Consider the following 21,350-nt stretch of genomic DNA (forward strand, 5'->3'; position numbering starts at 1 on the left):
ATTGCAACATCTTTTCTATTCTGTCTTTTTTGTAGTCACCCAAAGCTATCTCAGTCCTGGTTTGCCCTTTAAGCATTGCTATAAAAATGTTTGCTATCAGTGCACCAGTCTTTTCTACTCCTTTATTTTCTTACCATTTCAGAACATGTGCTGATCATGTGACCACCCTCCATCAATCATATTGTGTCATTTATTACTAGCATTGTTAACTACTTCTGCCACTCTAGCACAATACTAACTTTCTCAGTTAGCATTCTATTGTATTGACATGTGTTTTTAAATCATTCTCCATGTAACAAACTTTGAACCATGACTGATCACAAATTAATATCACTTTTAACTTGTGTTTCATTTCTGTTGTTTCTACTTGTTTGTTTTAGATAATAAACTTCTGTTTTCTAATTTGTTAAAATGAATTTGAGATTTAACCCTTTTGCCTTGGGTATCCTTTACTGTGCATGAAACAAAGTTTTAGTGTCTTATGTTCAAAATTTATTATTGTGCTTTTATGACTACATTAAATGAATTAACAGAGTGTAAAGTTTCAACTAATAATCCATATTTTAATATTTTAAGTTTTAAGGTATTAATTCTGCAGGGCAATATTTAAAAAAATACTGAGTTTCTCCGAGTGTGACACTTTTTCTAGACATCTTTTCTCATCTGTTTTATCCATCACACATTCATAAAGTACAAAATTAAAGTTACTCACTGTAAAATATTGATTGCTCAGACAAAACATAATTTTTCATAATTTTGTTTGGTTACAAAGCTGTCATAGAATATCAGACCCCTCTTACTGCACCCACCTGTCACATCCTCTTTTGTTAATAGTTGTCTTTTACATTTAATTATATTTTACCTGTAACTAATAGAAAATTAAGGTTTGATCTATCCTATGACATTTTGTATTAAGTTACATCTGAATAGACAAGTGTCAGTTTCTCTTACAATACAACATTTGTTACCACAACAGGTAACTTGGATGAATTTGTAACAACTTTGTTGCATAGTTAGAAAGCCAGAAATATTGTAATTGTTTGAGAAACTTATCTTCCTTTTGCATGTTATTAGTCTATGTTCTTTGTTGTATTAGTTAATTGACAAAATATTTCGTACATTGCTATCATTACTGTAAAAATATACTTAAGTATTCTCAACATTTGACACCAAGAAAAAAAAAATTGGGTAAGTACTTTATTTCTTGTTTTTTCTGTTTATTCTTTATTCAATACTCTAAAGGTAATTAAAATGTAAAAATAGGGATTTTGTAAGGTTAGTTAAGATTAGATTAGGTGAAATAAATAATAATAATGTAATAAAAATGTTTGACAAGACAAGAATGCAAGCAACCACGTAGTAGCAGATATATAGGCCAGTTAATCTTAGATCAGTAGTTGGAAAGTATTTGGAGTGTGTAATTAAAGATGCATTACAAATTCACTTAAAGCAGATTAACATAATATGAAAGAGCCAGCATGCTTTCAGCAAGGGAAAGTCTTGGTTAGCAAATATTGTGACATTCTTTGTGGATGTTACTGAAAGAGTTAATTAAGGAAATACCATGGATTTGGTTTACCTTTATTTTCAGGAAGCATCTGATGATAAGATGCCTTACAAAACACTCGCTACAAAAACATGTGGTTCTGGGAGGAATGTTGTTAAATTGGATAGAAAACAGTAATAAATGGAATCAGATCTGACTGGGTCATACTAACAAGTAGTGTGTCTCAGGGCTCTTTACTGAGTTATCTGCTATTTGAGACTTGTATTAATGATATTTATTCTGGAATGAGTAATGAAATTTTGAAGTTTGAAAATGATATTAAAGTTTTTGGGGTTGCTAACTGCATCAGAGATGCTGCAGACTTACTAGGAGATTTAGATCATTTAATGTATTGGGCCAATACATGGCAGATGTTTATATGTCCAAAATGTGATGTGTGTGGGTTTTCTCAATTCAAATTATTCTTAGACTTTAAATACGAACGTATTAAATACTGCACGCAAAAAAAAATATCATGATGTTGTGATAGAAAAAAATCACTTAAGTCATCTAAGCAGTGTATTGTAGCTAGCAATATGGTTAATAGGATTTGGAGTAGTATATATAGAAATACTGAATACAAGACAAGAGGTATTATTGTTTCACTGTACAGATCATTTTCAAGGTCAAATTTAGAGTACTTCATACAGTTTTGGTATATTTTCCTCAAAAAAGATATTGAATTGTAAGAGAGGATTCTGAGAAGAGACACTAACATGACACCTGGGATGGTTGGATTGTCCTATGAGGACAGACTAAAAATATCTGAACTTGAATTCTCTAGAGAAGAAAACTTCAGAGGGGACTTGATTAAGTGCTTGAGTTTATTAAGAGTATTGATAATATTTATCATTCAAACCTTTTCATGTCTAGCAGTGACAATAGTAGAACAAGGGAGCATAAATTGAAACTTTGGTAGAGTTGGAATTATTTACAATTTAGATAGGATTACTTTTTTAAACTGAGTTTAAGAAAAGATTGAATGAATACATGAGTAGTAAGGGGTGACCATATTTGGGAGTTGGAAGAGACATCCTTGATGAAATAATAAGCTCCTTTTGTCCATTTAAAATTTTATAAAATGTATAGCTTACCAGCTGACACCCAATGGAGAATAGGATTCTTATAGTATTGGCAAAGATTAAGAATGCTGGAAGGAAAATGAAAAAGTGAGAAGACTTATCCAGTCAAAGGCAAAAGAATGTGTGTATCGTTGAAAAGGTAGGAAGATCATGTGTGAGATCATGAAGATGATGAGTGACAAAAGTACTTGTAGTAGTTACATCCCAGCCTTAACAATCTCCTTTAAAGGACAGTGAAGGCAGGCAGCAACAGATATAGTAATTGCATGTGATGTGATGTTGTGGATATGGCAACCTATCAGAGATAAGTTCAAACAGAAGTTGATGAACCAAATCAGTAAGCATAAAAGGAAAAGGCTATTGGAAATGGAATGGTTCCAGGGAATAAAAGGTTGGGATTGTGAACCCAAAAGGAGACATAACATGCCATATATCATCTTAAGGAATGAATCAGACAAAGAAGTTGATTAGGACTGGAATGGGAATATAGGTTAGAAATGGAAGGTTAAGAAAAGGTGAAAGAGTGAAAAACAATTAAAATTTTGGCATAGGTCTTACAGAAGAAGGACCAGTTTGGATAAAGAATGACATAAGAGGGATGATGTAATGAGTGGGTAACATTAATGACATAAGTAGTTGAACTATGACTGCAAGGAAGGACGAGAAGGAAAGAGGTCTTTAGGAAGAGCAGGTAGATAGAACATGAAGACAGAAGTTTATATGGATGAAAGAGCATAAAGGACCACATTTAGATCACAATAAACAATTCAAAGAAGTATAAAAGGAGGGAAAAGAAAGGAAAAAAAATGAAGGCAGATGAAATGTTGGGTAATCAGTAAAGCTGCTCAATAGCTAGACACAATTGAAGTGGAGAAGTCATTATTTAACAACTGGGTGAATAATAGGGAAAGGTGGGAAGTGCAGAAACAATGAGAAAGAGACAAAATTCAAAAGATATGTTATCTGTGGTAATAGACATGGATAGAGGCTTGATGAATCAGGAAAGTAAAAATATAACACATTCAACCAGAGACTGGGCTGAGACAGTGAAACTGACTAAAGCCATACATGTAGGTAGGAAGTGTTGACACCCACAAAATGAGGGGCTACTCCATGAGGAGAAACTTGGGAGAATATAATCAATTTAACACCAAATTTCGGGAGACAGGAAAATGGAAAGCTACAATCATAATGTGGTGACCATGAGCACAGAGACCTGGAATTGGAACCACTGGCTCTATGATATAAGTGACCACTTTGAAGATGTTGTAATGCATCATAACAACCACCATCCAAGCAGAAGTAGAGGAAAGTGGGATAAAGCTTAATAACCTCAGTAAAGGTGGTATGGAGTGAACACTCCATGGTAGACCGGAGATTGGAAGGTGATGGATGTGTGAATTATTCATTCCAAACGTGAAGATGAAGGAGAAAGCTAAATTTTATTGAGGTTGAAAAGAAGAACTCATCGCTGAATGAGGTATTGAGAAGGGTAAGAAGAGACTTCTCTCCATCATTAGGAATCCTATTCAATAGTGCATCTTGTTAGAGCAGAGTAGTGTGGTTTCTGGACTTCAAATGGATGGAAGCAAGCAGAAGCCAATAATCCACAGAATGAAGTGTGCAAAGACTCAGAGTAAGAAAAAAGTTTGTACCTCCACACAACTTAGAGCCAAGGTTAGTCTGAATGGTAGGGTCTTGAATTTGAGAATTGGACTTAAAGTTGCAAACAGCTATCAATAAAGTGGACACTATGGGGCAGAACAATAAAGTGTAGATTACTGGGATTAAATTAGGTTTCTGGTATCACAGGTTTCTATTAGGTTTCTATCACGTTGAAGTAGCCAAAATCAAGTTTAGCCATGGGAAATAAATGAATACATAACAAGTCAAAAGATTTTTAGTCCCACTGATGAAAATTAAGATAATAAGATATACAGTTAACAATGATGGAAAACAATAAAACAGAATAAATGAAATATTACAAGAAGTAACGTTGTGTAATGTAGAAACTATTAAAGCATAATCAGTTAACAAAATACTGATAAATATCTTATGGACAAACCATCTAATTGTATCTAGCCCACAAAGTATGGAATAATAAAGAATGTGCAAATTGACCAGAATTACCTAAAAAAACACATTAATAATTAATGTCTAACTTAACAGATATCTAAATTAACAAGGACATAATTAAGTCCTGCACTTCTAAAAATTAGGATCATAATAGTAATGAACATCCAAGACAATTAAGTTTACCCAGAAAAAACAAAGTAGCAATCAGTAACTAACTTTCAATTCATCTAAAGTAACTCAGATGACAGAGGACATAAATATCTAACTTACCAAAGTATGAGCACTGGTGACAGGAAATATATAATTTCCCCATGTTTGAATGAGGACAAAGCTATAAGCAGGGCATCTTAACTGTGGATATATCAACTCTGTATATGTTGAGAAACTTACTAAAGATCTCCTGGAAGAACTGGAAATAACAGGAAGAAAGGAGGGAAAGAACAATTCTCCACCAAAATGAATGAAATGACACTGGTGGAAGAATTTTATAACGACAACGCGAATAAAAGTGCTGGACTGGTCTGAAAATTCTCCAGACTTAAATCCTATTGAAAATCTTTGGGCGATTTGTAAAAAGACTTTGGACAAAAGACTGTAATACGCAAGATAAGCTAATTGAAGCCATAATTGAGGTGTGGTACCGCGATCCAAAAATTAGTAAAGATTGTAGTTAACTCGTGAGCCCGATACCAAAGCAGATTAATGATCTCCTCAAAAATAAAGGCAGTCATATCATGTATTAATTTGTGAGTAATTTTTGGATTCTCAGAAATAAAATGCAAAAAATTGAAAAAAACCGTAATTTTCCGTCTTGTTTCAATTAATTTGCACAAAAGTTTACATACGTGCAATGTGCAGGCAAGACCTGGCCTTCTAGTTGACCGAAAACCCATACAAAGGGCTGTCGGACAGTCATTGTGACTGACGTAGTTACAAATATATACGAATGTAATACAAGTATTTTCTTTCGGAGAATGAAATTGTCATGAATATTTGGTTATCTACTGTGTCTACTGAGGGAAATTTATCCCCTGATTTTAGAAATTTAAACCTAACGATATACTGCTGTGTCATCGGAGGACATCATGAATATTAATACTAGAACCACAAGAGGTTCGAGAACAGGAATAATTTTTGATACAGATCAAACAATCCTACGTTAAACAATAGCCCACAGTTATTATTATATATATTTAGGCTAGTACTAAAATATAGCATTAATATATAAACTTTTCTTAATTTGTGAACAACTTGAAATTTAATAACCGTGTAATAATAACTGTAAGTATATATGTAGCAGCCTGTAGGTGGTGCTTGTTTCAGTGTGTGTTTGTGTGTTTTGAATTTCGAACAAAGCTACTCGAAGGCTATCTGTGCTAGCTGTCCCTAATTTAGCAGTGTAAGACTAGAGGGAAGGCAACTAGTCATCACCACCCACTGACAACTTATGGGCTACTCTTTTACCAATGCATAGTGGGATTGACCGTAACATTATAACGCCCCCACGGCTGAAAGGGCGAGCATGTTTGGCGTGAAGGGGATGCGAACCCGCGACCCTCAGATTGCGAGTCGCACGCCTTAACACACTTGGCCATGCCGGGCCTTAGCTTGTTTCATGAAAAATGTGATTATTTGGCCAGAATCATGCATTAAAATATATTTATTGGTATATGATCTATAAAATGTAAATGTATCATAAGGTTACAGTTCAAGTGTTGCCCCGTTAAACAATTAGATCTAGATTCTAGGCCTAATGGCCCGACATAACATGATAGTTAGAGCGTTCAATTCGTAATGTGAGGGAAATGGATTTGAATCCCCGTCACATCAAACATGTTCGTCCTTTCAGCTGTGGTGGAATGAAAATGTGACGATTAATCCCAATATTCTTTGGTAAAAGACAAGCCCAAGAGTTGGCGATGGGTGGTGAAACCCAGCTGTCTTCTCTCTAGTCTTAAACTATTAAATTAGAGACGGCTAGCGTGGAAATTTCCCCAAACAAACAATAACACTAATATATCTGGTAAACATTACTAAACAATTTAAGAAATAAATAGTTTCTCTTTAAGTATAGAACAATATCTACCCACATTAAATGTTTCTAACCAGGTAAAGATGGTTATATAGAACTCATGTGTGTCCAGTTCAACAGTTTTTGTACCAGTTCTTTAACATCGACTGGATTATGAAAACTAATGCGTCTGACTACATGCACCCAGCCTGTTACAAGGCATCTAAACATTGTGTGCTTTCAAAATTAAACACTGAAAATTAGGTTACTGAAAATATCTGGGTGTTATGTGTCGGGTATATTCACAACTGTTTTATGTAAAAAAGACTGATGAAACAGCAGCTAAATTTGTGGACAGAGCTGACATTTATCCTGAACTGAGAGTTCATTTAAATCCTCAGTGAAGGCAGTGAACAAAATGTTTTCCTGCACACAAGAAACGTTACAGAATTCCATTTGCTCGAAAAACAGAAAGTAACTTCCTGGGGTTTAAACCAATCATTACATCTGCCATTGAAGATGATGAAGGTTATGTTTTTATCCCAGTGTGTTTATTTATGTGTGTATGTGTGTTTGTCAGCAGGATTTGTCATGATCGGCTGAATGGATATGGACGAAAATTGGTATACTTTTGGACTATGATCTAACTTCGAAGTGATTTAATTTTGGAAGGTCAAGGTTACAGCCAGATCTGTTAACATGGGGGATAGGTTTTTTATACTATTTTTGCTTTATAACTCAGTCCAAGGTGATCGAATTCTAATGAAACATGGAGGACATATGTAGAATATTATTCCTCATTGTTTTGCCACACTGGTTTGAGTATTAGAAAATCCTATATGTTATGTAAAAATGCAAAATTCTTTACTATATGGGGCTTACACTGACCAATCTTTGTTCGGAATAGAATTGTAAAAATGCAGCAAAAAACACACGACAACCTAGTTACAGAAAGACAAAAAAGAAGTCACAACGGCAACTTCGTATTTACAAAATGATTCAATTGGCTGATCGGTCGGTTGTTTAGCGTGCAAGTGCAAATCGATATTGAAATTCGATTTTTAGCATTGTTAGTCTGCTAACTTCTTGTTGAACCACTGGGGTAGAGGGGGTAACAAAACAAAATGATTCGAACACCACTTGTAATGATAGCCCATTTGATGCTGATTTTAGATATTTTGTGGCAACAAACACGCTAATTTAGCATTGGATCAAAGAACTCTATCCTATCAAAGGTCTAAATCCACAATTAACCATCAATCAAATAGTTATACAGTCCGCTTTCTCTACGAATCCAAGTTATAGGCGTAGGAATATGTTTATAAATTGAAAGCTTAGTAATAGTATATTTAGACTGGTTGTTGTTGTTTTGAATTGAGCACAAAGCTACACCATGGGTATCGAAACCCCGTTTTTAGCGTTGTAAGTCCGCAGACATACCGCTGAGCCACTGGGGGCATTTAGATTGGAAGAAGATAATAATGTTTGTTCTGTAAATTGGTTTCGATGTAAAAACTGAAAAATAAAATTCATACTGAGGCTGGAAAAAATATAATATTGTTAGAACTGTTATATAGAACTGAGAGAAAATATTGCTACTGAGGCCGTAAAGGAATAATAATGTTGGAATTGTAATGTAGAACTGCTACACAGAAGATTTTTACTGAAAATGGAAAAATATAATATTGTTAAAACTGTAATGTAGAACTTTTTGGTTTGTTGTGAAATTCGCGCAAAGTAACAAGTGGGCTATCTTTGCTAGCTGTCCCTAATGTAGCAGTGGAAGACTAGAGAGAAGGAAGCTAGTTATCACCCTCCACCATCAACTCTTGGGCTACTCTTTTAACAGTGAATAGTGGAATTGACCATCACATTATATCACCTCAACGACTGAAAGGGTGAGCATGTTCGGTAAACAGGGATTTGAACCCGAAACCTTCAAATTGCGAGTCAAACGCCCTAACATGCCGAGCCATGTGTTGAACTAAAATACAAGAATGGTACTGAGATTGGAAGCATTGTGGTGAATCACGAGAGATGAAATATAATATATATATTATTTGTAATATGAGAATTCTTACATACAACCAAAGTAAAAAGACACTTCATAAATATATCTTAAAGTGACAACAGCTTTAGGGATGGAATCCAAAAACATCTCATTACCCAGGCTGCAGAGGAGCCATTAAATCAGACAAGTAAATGTTCAACAATTATTTTTAGGATATGCAGGAAGGACTTGAGAGTGTATGAAGAAACTAACAATAATTGATTGACAGAAATAGATAATATAATTAAAGTAAAAATCTTTGGGTTCATTGAGTTCAACTGCTTTCTATAAGTAACCAGACCTGCTGATGCAGTGCTGGAAAACAATATTGTTATTGTGACTAAATGAGGTTAATTATGTGAGGACTATTGGAGGGTCACAAAGTGTTGCAAAAGCCATGCAAGATCGTTATGTTTGTTAGCTCGTGCCGCTAGAGCTGTTAGAGATGTGCACCGTTGAAATCAATCAATCTCTGGCCCACGTTGCATTGTTACGGTTGTTTTATAATTAAATGTTTTAAATATTTGAGATAATGAAAGAACTACGTACTTGATGAAGAAAACTTGTTATTTTGTAACAGAATTCTCCTATCGCGTTTACGATCTGCCATAGAACCAGTTTCAAACGCAAAACAAATCTTAGCAATCAAAGACCTTATAGCATACCCACATCACGCTCTCTGCTGTGTCCACTTATTTTAGCATTATCAATATGAAGACTTATCCTGTTTCACTGGCAGGCAGTCAATCCGAGAAAAATATATCTTATTACAAATTTTTGTTTTATGAGGAAATTTTATGAAAAAAAGAAAGAAATAACAACAGAAAAAGAGGACTTATTTTGTCGACCAAATGAAAGTAACGGTTTAAAGATGTTATTTTTTTCATGTTGGTATTCTATTCATGCATTATTTTATTGTATCATGTCGAATAAATTGCATCAAATAAAATTCCTTTGAAACTTCGTGTAGAAACGACAACTGTCAAAAAATTCTCACCTCGATAGAGGTCTTTTCTTGCGCTCAGTGAAATGACAAGAAACAGTGGAATCCAGCTGGAAAATCTACACAACTACTTAGTGAATTTGGGTGCTCCATATTGTGCTTCATACACCCATTGCTTAAAAACCAAAACATTTTTGCCAACTGCGCAACAGTTGAATTGTTTCAACGAGCACTTGCTAGGTATTATATAAACATCTGTTAGTTAAACATAAACATAATTTTAAAATAATCGTAGTAAAGATGGTACTTGACAAACATTTAGCACCTTATCGTAGACTGAGGTAGAGGATGACTTGTAGTGATGAGGAAGAATTGGAACAAAATAACTCTAAAATCAACTAATTCAAAATATATACAGCAGTTATAACAAAGTTCAAAATTTCGGACATTAAACTTGTTGATAGTATCACATCGTCTGTGTTACGTTTAATAATGTAAGTTATATCCATAGTAAGTCGTGGCAACTTCTCTTGTCTCCTGTTAAAACAACAAAAAGTATTTATTTATGACAATTTATATATAAAACATACCTAATTTTTACTAAAAGTCTGCTGTGAAAAGTTACATAAGGGATTGAAAATGCTAAATAATAATTACTTGTACAACATGTAATAAATGGTAGAAAATTACAACAAATTCTTATACTTGTGTAACACGATTAAATATGTTAAATAATTGTAAATGTGTATACGGTCCTGATTAATGAGCGTTTTTCATAATGAATCTTTTCGCCTGTAAAACGGAACATTGATCTTTTGTTTAAGTAGATTCAAATTTGGTCATAAATTTAATAGTGCAATGTCGAATGTTTTTTACAGCAATCATTACAAGTAATATTTGTTGACAAACGCATATTTGCATGGCATGCTAATTGTTATATTATGATATTTTGTGAAAGAAAAAGAAAATAACAGATGAAAAATTATGAAAAAGTTAAAAAGCATTGTTTCAATGGGTGATTCCTACAAAAAATATACTATGTTAAAACAGATTGGCCAAGGGTAAGTTTAAATGTAATATGTACACCAGAAGCTTTTTCTACATTAAAAACTTAAAGAAAAGTGTGTTAAATTCTATATGGTAGACACTCTTTGGTTTGAGATTCTGAACTTGAGTTGTTCAGAAGACTGGATCCAAAGAATAAGCACTTAACATTTTGTGAAAAGTTGCAAAAGAATGATGTAGTGATTTAAATATAAATTTGCATTAAGTAGTAAAATATTAGAGATAAAAAGATCATTTCTGGAACAAAACACTAATTAATAAGTGGGTATTACTTTAAGTATATTACTTCAATAATCGGTTACCTGTTTTTTTGTATGCTGGTATTTTTGTTTATTTTTTGTTTTACGTTGATTAGTTTTTAAAAAACTAACTAAATATATGACATTAAACTAATCACTTTTTAAATTTTACATCCCAATTTCTTTCCTTCGCTTTCAAATAATTTCACACAGAGGAAACCTAAGTTCTGGATTATTATCCTGTTGTATTTTCAAACAAGGGTTAAGTGATTCTCATACACTCGCTACTGAAATGTGGAGAAAGATGTCGTTACACTTTCTGTATAATAATAATTCCAAGTTTGATGTTGTGGCTCAGTGGCATGTCTGCGGACTTCCATCTCTAAAATCTGGGTTTCAATACCTGTGGTGGGCACAGCACAGATAACCCATTTTGTAGCTTTGTGCTTAATTCAAAAATAACAACTTTGCAAGTTTTGGGCCCGGCATGGCCAAGCGTGTTAAGGCGTGCAACTTGTAATCTGCCTTCCCTCTAGTCTTACACTGTTAAATTAGGGACGGCTAGCACAGACACCCACTGGATTTTTTTTTTTTTTAATTTTGCACAAAGCTAGCCATCCATAATTTAACAGTGTGATACCAGAGTGGAGGCAGCTAGTCATCACCACTCACTGCTAACTCTTTGGCTACTCTTTTACCAATGAATAGTGGGATTGACCATCATATAATAACGCCCCCATGATTGAAAGGGTGAGCATCTTCGGTGTGATTGAGATTTGAACCTGCAAACCTTAGATTACAAGTCAGATCCCCTAACCACCAGAGCCATTTCTGTTGGAGGGGAGGCAGAAAACTTTTGTTATGCGTCAAAAAATGTTTTGTATATAAAGGGCAACAATGGATAACAATGGCTATTTATATGGAAGGAGGTAAGTATGGCATAGAAATACATTTTTTGTACAGAAAATTATAACTTTCATAACATTACTACACTATGTGTAACGTAGAGAAAAAAATGTATGTGCTGGTTAACCAGTCTGTAGAATGATATTCTTCACGTATTGATAATGTGACTGAAATCAAGAAATATAGAAATGTTCAATATTAGCAACATCTTCCCAATTTCTGACCTACCAAGGAATAAAAAAATAGAGTTACAAGTGTGCAGTTTGATCCATTTCACACGAATATAGCTACTTCATTTTACATCAATAAAAGTTTGTGTTAAAAAATAACTATTTTAGTCCCAGCAAAAATAGTTGCATAGTTCAGAAAGTTAAAATTTTGAAACTGAATAATTGCACAGTTTGATTAAAAGATAGTATTTTGCAAATTATGAAAAATAAAACAACAGTGTAGAAAGACATCATTGTGTTGTGAAATTTTAAAGTACATTTGATCACACACAAATTTACAAGATTTATAGAACAGAATAATCAATAGTGACATTTATATTATTGTTCTTAAAAGCATACATTCACCCCAATGGAGTATTTCACTCATGAATGCTTAGCTGAAAAGATTCTAAACGCATCACATTACTGGTACATTTCGATTGTAACAGCTGAAAGCTCTTTCAAAAAGTCACTGATGTTATTTTAAAAAGCAGTGCTTACATGTGTCAATATAACCTACTGTTAATTTTTTATTGATACTTTATAGTAGTCTTCATATAATAAGATACTTAATAACGTATGATGTTGTATTTCCTGTATATAAGATAAGCATACAGTTTTATCACCTTACAAATACTTTAAATAGGTGATAATTCATTGTTCATTTGTTTTTAAAACATAATACTTTTGTCACCAGAATCTGATAACGTCTTTACGTGCCAATATATTACAGATTTTAATGATATTTCTTTTAATGTTTCAGTGATTCAGCAGCTGGAAATAAAGCACACAGAAACCGGGACTGGGTTGAAAGTTGCTGTTAAGCAGATTTATATAACGCAGCAACCTAATACAGAAGAGTTAATCACTGAACTCCAAGTTTTACTGATTCAGTAATTAAAAGATAATGAAAATAAATTGTTTATTTTTGTTTGCTTTTGAATTTCGCACAAAGCTATACGAGGACTATCTGCGCTAGTCGTCCCTAATTTTGCAGTGTAAGACTAGTCAGTGTAAGGAAGCTAGTCATCACCACCCACCGCCAACTCTCACGCTACTCTTTTACCAACGAATAGTGGGATTGACCGTACCCTTATAACGTCCCCACGGCTAAAAGGGGCGAGCATTTTTAATGCGAGGGGGATTCGAGCCCGCAATCTTCAGATTACGAGTCGAGCTTACGTCTGAGCGACCCTCAGATTACGAGTTTGACGTCCAACCATTTTGCGTCATTCTCCATTTTAAATTTCACAATATCACATCCAGTAGCCCATTAACAAGGACATCTGTTGTTTAAGATACCACAGGAAAGTTTAAACGTACATATGGTGTTAAATACCCATTCTTAGGTGGAGTAGACAAAAAGTTTCTTGAAAAGATGTTTTCACAATGATGTAAAAATAGATTCGCGTTGAAGTGTAATAAACCATAGAAAAATGCAGTTTATTTCAAAGCTAATATTAAAAATTAATGAGTTAAAATTAGTGAAAGAAAACTTTAGCAGCAGTAGCAATTATAAGAAAATTTCAGTATATATTAAGTACATAAAATTGATCGATATAAGAACGCTAACGTTTTGAAACATAATTTAGTATTTGAAGAAAGAAAAAACAACTTTGCGATTTTTGCTCAATGAGTTTATTTTTCATGCGAACCTATCAGTTCAAGACAGGAGTTTATCTAGACATATCTAATAACCAATGTAACCATTTTATTATAGTTTGCGTTCATTTTATTGTTTGTTCTGTATTTACTTTTTTGGCTTAGCCGTAAAAAAAATGTGTGAAAGTAAAATGATGTTGCATTAGGCTTCCGTTTCTTTAGGTGTAAATATGAACATAATGTCGGGTTATCCACATAACCTGAACATGGTTTTAAATGACATCAAGTCAGTGTGGGCGAGATTACGTGAAATATTCAAAGCTGGTCTGATACTGTTGGTATCAAGAATTCTACACCAATAGAAACATAGATATTGATCGGAAGTTGTACTAATAATTGTTTCACTCATCTTGAAAAGTTTAAGATATTTTGAAACTCTAACATATAGTTTGAAATATTGGATGGCTTTAGCTGACATTTAATTTCATCTTGTGCACTTTCACAGAACTCTTAAATACTGTTTTCAAACACATATTATTTAAAAACAATTTATAATTACGCTGATCGTTTAATATGAAGTGCATAACACAATAAACGTAATTAAATTATTTGAAATCTACCCTTCTTTCAGATAAATTAGATTCTGCATATCGATATACGTCTTATCGAGTTCTATCAATTGCTGTTCTCACTATCAGTTGAAAGAAAACAGTAAGTTTACTGAAAATGTGACGTTCATATTTAATCTCTTGTTTAAAGATTTGAGATTTAGTAACTAACTACTAAGTTAAAGCTCCTTGGTTATTAAACAAAGAGTCTATAACACTAAAATTCTGTTTCGATACCGACGATGGACAAAGCACATACAGCCCATTGTGTAGCTTTGGGCTTAACAACAAACCCAAGAAGATCGAAATTAAGTCCACATTACTCTCGGTGGATTAGCGCGACGTTTACTTACTTACAATCCTAAATTCGGAGTTCGATTATCCGCGGTGGACATATCGTAGATAGCTCATTTGTGTTATCTAAAAATCATATTTTGGTAATACATCTTACAAAATCAAATGGTGTACGGTCAATATATTACTTAACACTCTGTGTTGTCTGTTAGTAAGTTTAATCATTGTGCGTTTTCATGTTTGTCATTTTCATAAATGTCCCCCAGTGGCATAGCAGTAAAACTGCGGACTCACACTGCTAAAATCTGGGTTTTAATACTCGTGATGGGCAGAGCACTGATAGCCCATTGTGTGGTTTTGTGCTTAATTCTAAACACACAAACATTTTCGTAATTTGACACACAACCTCCCATTATCAGGCTATTATCTAAGAAATCACATACAAGTTCAAACAAGTGAACAAACAAAGAGACGGTGCTGAACACCATTTCCAGGATGGATCACACAAATCTTTTGTTTAAAAGTATCTGAAAAGTAGTTTAAAAAAACACTCGTGTTGAAGTGCAACTGACGATAGAAAAAAAACAAAACAACGTAGCATGTTTTAAAGTTCATATCAAAAATTAATGAGCAAATAATTTTTATATTATGAACTCCAAAACTTACATATTAAACTTATCAGAAGACCAGCGTGACCGTTGAGAGGGGTAACAGTTCAATTAAAGTAGCACACATAAGGAACAAGCAGTACACATGTGACGTGTCAGAACAGAATTCTGCAGCTTAATTAAATGAGTCTAGCTACCAATACAGAAAGACAGTAATGTATCAACAACAGTTGTTCTAGTTCCCAGAGAAAAGATTAATCCATGTCCTCCCATATATCAACCAGTTCGTGTATTTTGTGTGAAAAGGGGAGGGTGAGATTACGTTTCTTGAAACATAACTTAAATTAGGGATTTCGTCAAATCTGGAAATGATTATGGATAAAAGAAAAACATCGTCTGCAACTTACTCAACATCTTTTTGCTTCAGTAACTTAAAATATTAAACAAATTTACTGCAGTTGTATATACAATGTGGTTTAACTTGCATGTGCCGTACTTACTGGGAGAATCAGTCCATATAAATCTACGTCTCCAGTTTGCACGCGAACTAAATATTGAACATATTGGACAGTAATCACACCTACAGTTTTAGTTCATTAGTCCTTACAATAACAAACAATTTTTAAGTACTTAAAAGTGGAACTAGTCCGTATGGTCTTACACTACAATTATAGCTTTTATCGCCTTACTCGTAATCTGAGGATTGCGGGTTCGAATTCCCGTCGCACCAAACATGCTCGCCCTTTCAGCTGTGAGGGCGTTATAATGTGTCAGTTAATCCCACTAGTAGTCCAAGAATTGGCGGTGGGTGGTGATGACTAGCTGCCTTCTCTCTTGTCTTACACTACTAAGTTAGGAACGGTTAGCGCAGATAGCCTTCGTGTAGCTTTGCGCGAAATTAAAAAAAACAAACGAAAAAAACAAATAATCCCAGTGGCTCACTGGTTTCGATACATGTGGCAGGTCTGTGCTTAAGAACAAATAAACAACTTTAAAGTTCTTGTTTCAACACAAAGCTGCAGATTACTCAGTATATATCAAAGCCAGATAAAATGAATTTCGGGTATATCGTAGTAATTTGGCCTTAAAATTCAATTAGAAATTTACAAAATTTCGGTTATATTAAAGTTTTGTATACTGAAGTATTTTTCTACTTTTTTCGTACAAAATGGTTATTGCGTTTTAGATTAAAATGACAGACTTCTCTCTCAAGTGTTCTACTCTTACCTTCAAGAGAAAGGTTGAAGTTTTGAAAGCTATCGAGAGGGTAGGTCCAGCTGTAAAGACTTCAGCATACTTTAGAATTTCTGTCATAAACCTGTCAACGATCCTGAAAAATAAGGACACGTTTCAGGCCAAGTTATTCAGTGATGAAGTTTGTAGAGTCTCGAGTACTTCAGCATATACTGTAGACGAGTCCCTCCTGGTTTAGTTTCGTTCAGCTCGTACATAGAATCTTCCAATCACCAGTCAGATTTTTCATGAGAAGGCCTCAAGGACTGCACAGACTCTAGGGGTTCTAGGCTGAGAGTGCTCTTCTTCATGAGTAAGCTGAGGAAAGGTTTATCATAGCAGCAGCCTCGAGGAGGTAGCCAGAGAAGCAGCAGTTGTGAGTGTGTGGGTGGTTAATAAGTGGAGGATCACAGCCCTGCATAAACGTATCGAAAATGTTAAGCCTTGTAACGTATTCAATGCCGATGAAACTGGGCTGTTCTGGAAAGTTCTCCCAAACAAAACATTATATTTTGATGGTAATATGTGCTACAGAGACAAGCTCAGCAAGGAGAGAGGATCATTCTCATGGCTATGGCAAACACAGATGGAACCAAGAAGTATCTGCTGACCATCATTGGTAAGTTTCAGAAACCACTTTGCTTCAAAAACAAAAGAGGTTTTCAACTTATGACTTCAATCAGTAGACTTCGATTACAGTTATGGCTTTCACTAGCTGGTGGGGCAAAAAAGGAAAGTTTTGCTGTTTGTCGACAATTGCGTGCTCGTCCACCAATGGCAGATCTTGGAGCTGTTGCTCTCCACCTTCTTCCACCCAAAATTACATCCCAATTTCACCCACGTGATGCTGTAATAATAAAGAATCTGAAACACTACTACAGGAAACATCTTGTGTCAAAAGTGCTCGCAGTACCTGGAAGAGTTCAAAATTTTCCTTCTTTATGCAATGACAGTGGTTAAGTTTGAGAAAAACGACAATAAAGAACTGTTTTTGGCACTGCAGATTCACGTGGTCAAGTGATGCAGCAAAAGAGGAGGTGGAAGAGAAGATATTAGTACATGTGATAAGATCACCTGCTTGCAGCAACTAGACGTCATTAATTGTAATCTCGATCCCAAAGTAATCATCAACGTGGACCATGATCTTGGAACTCACAATTTGTTAGCGGAGAAAGAAAATGAAGTTCACACCAAACAGGAAGAAAACGATGATAATAATTGCAGACAGAAGTTACCAATTGTAACTACAACCAAAGCAGCTCTAAACTTATGCTTTGCAGAAAGGTTTGAACGATGGCACTCTCATTAAATTTGATCAAATGTTAACAATAAAATCGTCGAAAACAAAGCAGCAAACAATACTTGATGCTTTTTTCTCGAAATTGTAAACCTCTATGTAAATAAGTAGCAATCTCTTGAGAAATAACAGTTATTCATAACAAAATAAATTGTGTGCAATTATAAGTTTTGGATTAACTTTATTAATAAATATTTCATCCATTTATGTACATTGATTACCTTTACTTTACTGTAAAAACCAATCTATTTCAATTTTACTTGGCCTCAGAGAAATCAAAGTTTGTTTCTATCAAAGTTTTACCGAGCCCCTGAAATTAATTATATCCAGAATTTTCTCCATACAATTAGCTAGCTGTGCTCTGTTCACGCCAGATTTTAGCATTTTAAGCAGGGGTTACTCGAGGTAAGCCTAATACACGAAGGTATTACCTTGCAAGGCAGTGGTTGATGAAAAGCGTTTTGTGTATCTTTTGAAATAACAACACAAAAAAAAAATATCCAATTCCAATAGTTTCAATACACAGACTGGGGCAGAATGTACTAGATGATTGGTACTAAAGAAACTATTGCAAAGACAACTGAAACCAATTCAGTTGTTTGTTTCGGAGCAGGTCGCTAGAAATTAAACTATATTCCAAACTAAATAACTGTATAATCACTTTGTCCAACCCTGTATGATAACCTGTGCCTGATAATGTCTGACACTTAATGGTGTAATGAAGACAAGGCAGTCTTATAATTAGAGTACTATAAAAATTAGTCCTAAGAGAAAGATTATTACAATTAAATTATTAAACACGTGGGTGTTGATAGCGTCAGGTCCAGGAATTTCATAGCCAGAGTTTTTCCATGGAAGCACAAAAATAACTTGCACAGTGTTTACGATAGTAAAAAGCCAAGAAACCACACCTCAACGTAGTTTGAAATAAAAACTGCTAGTGTAGGTAGCGTTATTAATTTAGAGACTATCGAACTGTTGCGTTTGAAATTAATTAATGTTGAGGTTATAGAGATTTTTAGAAGACCTAAGTGGGAATGAATGGTCCAATAATTACAATGTTAGAGTGAGATTAAAAGTTTGAAAGAAGTAAAGGAAGTAATTTGTCTCATTAAACGTTGTTCTAAACTAATTAAACCTGCGTGTGTGTATTTAGAGAAAAGGCAAACGATTATTGAAGTTTAGGATGCATCTACGGTAACTCTCGTAACACCGTATGTAAATTATACACAGATAATGTTGCGACAAAATAAAGAAAAACAGTTCAGCTTATCAACTGAATTCTGAAGTGGACCTTTGACAATAACACGAGAACTGTATAGTGTTTAAACACAACTATGATATCCATAGAGTAAAGAATTTGGCATATATCATTGATATATTTAACTTGTTTCAAATATGTATATTATTTCAAAAACAAGCGGAGTACCTGCTGTATGTTTATTTTCGAACTTATCACAAACAAGTTGCAGACATCTAGTGCATAAGGTTCCTTAACCCAACATACCAATAAACATACTACTAAAAAGTAAGTTCCTGACACGCCCTCATCTACAAAACGAAGACTGTGGTTATTAAAGAAAATTGTATGACCCAATAATTCATTGAAAAGATAAATAATATCTTCTTGTACAGTTAAGAAAGTATAAAGGACTTGAAATTTAATAAGGCTCACATGTCAAAAGTTAACTGGCTGTAGAACACACGAGGTAATAAGTTTCTCCTTGCTTTGAAGGTTTTCATATAGGCAGAATATTATTCGACAATAAACCGATAAGGTTAGATTCTCTGTTGTATTTGTTCTAAAACTGACCCATAGAATGAAAAAAACAAACAAAAACAGAACAACAACAATTTTATCAACAGAGACTTCAACCAACATAGTAGACTTGACATACTAGGTAGCATTGTGTATTTATGTTACTCTTACTGGCTGCTTCTCTAGAATATTTTTCCTCCACTCTTATAGAGTATCACATACAGTTTATACATTGTTATATCACCTAGTTAAAGAAACTGTTCTTGAATGGAGAATGCTGCTAGACAGGTACACACAATCACATGAAACATCATAGTCACTCTATTTTGCACATTAAGAATAGTAATACAAATGGAACACCTCTACTATCGGGAAAAGTATGGCCACCAACTGCCAGTGAAAGACCAAGGGAAAAGTTTATTTGATAACTTTATAAATTGAACAATACATCAGACTTTGTTTCAGTTTATGGATTCCTTGAACAGAATTAAAAACTGATTGACTTATATTGTAATACTTCAAGGCTATGACAAAAAATGTCATATGGTAGCTGCCAACCAGTCCAAAAATTGCTCATCTATGATGAAACAGGAAGGTAGAATTTCAGTGGTACTTAGAGAGTAAAAGATAGACAATGAATAATTGAACTGGATACTGCAGTTTAAGTCACACTTAAAATGTTCTCTACTGAGGTACTTAACACTTATGTTGTTAAAACAGTGAAATTTGCTGAAGGTGGTATAATGATGTGGGGAACATTCTTCTTGGAGGGTTATTTCATTTCTTTTGAAGGGTAAATAACTAATAATTTGAATCTGAATATTGTTGACAGTTGTGTTTATCAACAAGCACTGTTCTCACGTGGTAAACACTGTCCCTACTATGTGTAACAAACACTTTCATCTGCTAGTAAACACTAACCCTACCATATGTAACAAATATTGTTGTCAGTTAGCAAGCACTACATTACCCCTACCAAGTGTGACAGGTACTATCCCTACCAAGGCTAATGAGTACTGTTCTTAGTCTTTACTTAGCAAGCACTATCACTGCCAAGTCTAACTAGCATTATCCTAACTTAACAACAACTATCTCTTACAAGTGTAGTAGGCACTGTTCTGAGCTATCAAATAATATTCTTTCCAAGTGCAAGAAGCATTGTCCTCATCTATTGGCTACTATCTCTGTCAAGCACTGTCCTAATACCTACTAGCAAATACTATCCCGTACTTATGTCTGTCAGGATATTCAAATGGTTCATAATAACTTTCATTCTTGGAAAAAAAAGGAAGTTCAAATGTGATATTCAATAAATTAGATCCTTCATGACTTTGAGCATTTATAGAATATCTAAGATCAGGGCTTGGAAGTTATTAGCTTAAAGAGAAAATTAGTTTATCATTAAAAAAATGTATACACACATACACATACAGACCAATTGAAACGTTTGGGTGTTTTAATACACAACAAAAGAATTTCAAATATACAAGATATCTCTCAACCAATTCTTGCATGATAGCACTATGTGATACCAGATATTGCCAGTTAACACTCCCTGAAGCCAGGTAATTCAACCTACTACTGGATGGTAATCAACTATTCATTTCAAAAAAAAAAAAAAACAGTTTGCTTATATTATCTAATCATGCATGAAAATGTTAAAAAAATTATGAGTTTCAATTCTGTTAATCTTTTACTATGCTCATTTCTTCTGAAAAATGGTAGCACATTAAAATTGATTTAAAGAAATATGTCTAACCTGAGAACTGTAGACCTCAAAGCATAGGCTGAGAATTTGTTTGTATATGTTGTTATGATAGGT

General features: G+C 34.0%; 1 long non-coding RNA gene across 1 annotated transcript in view; it reads left to right on the plus strand.

Annotated features, from left to right (window-relative positions):
• The window catches only part of LOC143244940 (uncharacterized), a 40,028-nt gene extending 22,082 nt beyond the window's left edge, over positions 1-17,946 (plus strand). Inside the window, exon 4 of the long non-coding RNA XR_013025397.1 lies at positions 12,891-17,946. This is a non-coding gene — a long non-coding RNA (uncharacterized LOC143244940). The remainder of the gene's footprint in view (positions 1-12,890) is intronic.
• The last annotated feature ends 3,404 nt before the right edge of the window (positions 17,947-21,350 follow it).

Source organism: Tachypleus tridentatus, chromosome 2, assembly GCF_004210375.1.
Source record: "Tachypleus tridentatus isolate NWPU-2018 chromosome 2, ASM421037v1, whole genome shotgun sequence".
In the NCBI taxonomy this organism is placed as follows: Eukaryota; Metazoa; Arthropoda; class Merostomata; order Xiphosura; family Limulidae; genus Tachypleus; species Tachypleus tridentatus.